The 2717-nt window shown below is 51.3% G+C and overlaps 1 protein-coding gene across 2 annotated transcripts in view; it reads left to right on the top strand.

Moving 5' to 3' along the window:
• Positions 1–2717, top strand: part of Igsf5 (immunoglobulin superfamily member 5) — a 36872-nt gene that overhangs the window by 624 nt on the left and 33531 nt on the right. The gene's annotated exons all lie outside the window — the stretch shown is intronic.

Raw genomic sequence — 2717 nt, 5'->3', positions numbered from 1 at the left:
CTCCTCAGGCACTCCCTCCAGGTGGTCCTCCCAGGCACTCCCTCCAGGTGGTCCTCCCAGGCACTCCCTCCAGGTGGTCCTCCTCAGGCACTCCCCCCAGGTAGTCCTCCTCAGGCACTCCCTTTAGGTGGTCCTCCTCAGGCACTCCCTTTAGGTGGTCCTCCTCAGGCACTCCCTTTAGGTGGTCCTCCTCAGGCACCTTCCCCGCCTCCCCGCATGTCTGTCTCATGGCCAGCCCCTCAAGAGCTCTCATTCCTGTTATTAACTCTATCTGAAGAAGATCCCCTTGGTGTCTCTGATACCCCACCTGGCCCCCATTAGGACTTTCCCTTATCCCATTAGACATAATTGTTTCACTTTTTGAGATACTTTTCCCACTTGCTTCTCACTTCTTCAATCTCTTTGTAGCTTTTAAGGGAAGGCTGGCTCAAGTGTCTCCTGTCTGTGTCTTCTTGGCTTCTGTGATATCTGGGGTGGTATCCCCAAGCCTCATAATATGTCAGGTACTTCTCTGACCCCTCATCACAGCCATGCTGACCGGAGTTCTTCGGGGCATCAGCTGGATCCAAGGCCCATGGAGAGTGGGCTGGGCTGACTCTGAAGGTCTCAAAATCTTTAGAGTCTGTGTACCCAGCTTTGGGCTGATTAGGTCTTGATTCCTTGTCCACTGCTTCTGGGATCTGGCTTCTCATTTCTCTTTGTCTCCTATTATGGCAACTTGATGGCTTGATGTAAAAGAAGATGATGCAGGGACATTTGTAGGCCAAGGTACCCTGGATGATGTGTCACAAACCGAGCCATCCTTGTGATCAACCTGGAGACAAGAACACCCAATGGGCAGCTGCCCCTTCCCTCCCCAAGTGTCCCCAGTTCTACTAACCGTGTGGGCAGCAGTGCTTGTTTGTGCTTCAGAAGCTCGTGTGCTCCGTTCTGGATGGGTAGACACTGGGCTTTCAAAGGCTGGCCGCGGCCGTGGTAAAGGAAGTAAAACAGAGCGAAACTAAGTAGGAAACCGGGCAGGTTGTGAAATTCCACTTTGGAGTGTTTCTGTAGGTGAAGTCTAGGAGCAGCTAGCTGGCTGAGGAGTCCAGAGGCAAAGGTGTGACAATCCCCCATCTAACAGCACACAGTGAGAAGCAGGCTGCAGGGGCCTGCTGGACATTTTCAGTACAGTGGAGAGGATGACCAGGTCTGGGAACAGTTTAGGGACTGAGCCTGGGGCTAATAGACCACCTTAATCCACACTTTAGGGACATTTTGAGGTTACAAAGGTCCTTTAAAGACGGGAGAGAATAGGATGAACTGTGGGCTTAGTTTTTCTGATACATATTTTTTCAGAATAAATATCATATATATTCATATACATATATATGATCAGAAAGACATATAATCAGAAATATGTATAATCATCTTGGAAGCTCAGCAGACAGTTTAGACTGCCTGGGGCCTTCGCAGGACCCCATTCTGTTCTTCCTCAGTGGGGCCCAGCATAGAGCATGGTTGGCTCTTCTTCTGAAGGCCTATCACCAAAGTTGTTCTCTCTGCCCTCCATCCCTCACTTCTTCCCAGCTGTTAGCCACACGGCCAGCCTGATTTCCCATTTGCTGCAAAGGTCGGGTAAGAAGGAGGCAGCATGGGGTGTGCGTGTGTATCATGATGTGAAGGTAGAGTGTGAAGCCGATCCGAACTAGGAAAATGGACATGGGGTCAGGACAGACTGTGAAGTTTCTTACGTCAAGAAGATCATCCCCCTCGAGTGTGCTTGTGTAGGTGTGCACGTATGTGCATGCATGCCACGGTCAGAGGTCATGCTGGGGCATCTTTCTTCAGGTTGCTGTGCACCTTGTTTTTTGGAGACAGAGCATCGCACTTTTACCTGGACCTTGCTGCTTTGGCCAGGCTGCCTGGCCAGTGAGCCCCAGGGACACCTGCTCTCTCCACCTCCTCGATGCAGGAAGTACAAACATACACCACCACACCCAGCTTTTCTGCGTGGGTCTTTGGTGTTAAACTCAAATCCTCATGCAGTGTCCTGACTGAGCCACATCCTCGGCTCAGGAGTCAGTTTCGGAGAATCAGCAAGAGGTGCAGGGGTTAGCTAACCCCTGCTCACAGGAGCAATTTAAACTGTATTAATGTCAGGATGGGCAGATGCTCAAGTCTAGGGGTGGCAGGACAGTTCCAGACACACTCATAGGGCACGAGAGAAGCCCAGCTCCGCCAACTGAAGAGTGTGGATCCCACAAACCTTCTGGGAAAAGAAACTCCCCAAGGATTCCCGCCGACAGCAGACACCCGAGGTGTGTTGAGTGATTCCTGCAGAAAGCTCTCAGGCACGGGAGACCCTGACTTTTCTCAGCTTCCTGCTCAATTGTCCAGCTTTGCCCTCCAGGAAGAGAGAGAGTGGAGGAGGGGAAAGTGAGAGCTGAGGTCTCATGTCTGCTTTGTGTGGGGCAAGGCCTCAATGCGGTGAATCACTGAGAAAGGAACAAGGCACTGTGGCTGCACATCCTTGTTACCGGTGCAGCTGAGGGCAGCTGGTGAGTCCGGAGGGGGCTGCAGCTGTAGGGATTGTGCTTAAGGCTTTGCTGTCACCCATTTCGTTTAAATGTCAGTGTTAAGTTTTTTCTGGCCCGATGAACCTCTCCACCATCGCAGTAATTCAAATCAGACCAAATCAAACCAAATTAGAAGAAGCCCAGGTTTAATGGATGCCC

Source organism: Microtus ochrogaster, unplaced genomic scaffold (genome assembly GCF_000317375.1).
Source record: "Microtus ochrogaster isolate Prairie Vole_2 unplaced genomic scaffold, MicOch1.0 UNK72, whole genome shotgun sequence".
In the NCBI taxonomy this organism is placed as follows: domain Eukaryota; kingdom Metazoa; phylum Chordata; class Mammalia; order Rodentia; family Cricetidae; genus Microtus; species Microtus ochrogaster.
The sequence above is the reverse complement of the archived record's forward strand: the minus strand, read 5'-3'. Positions and strand labels throughout refer to the sequence as shown.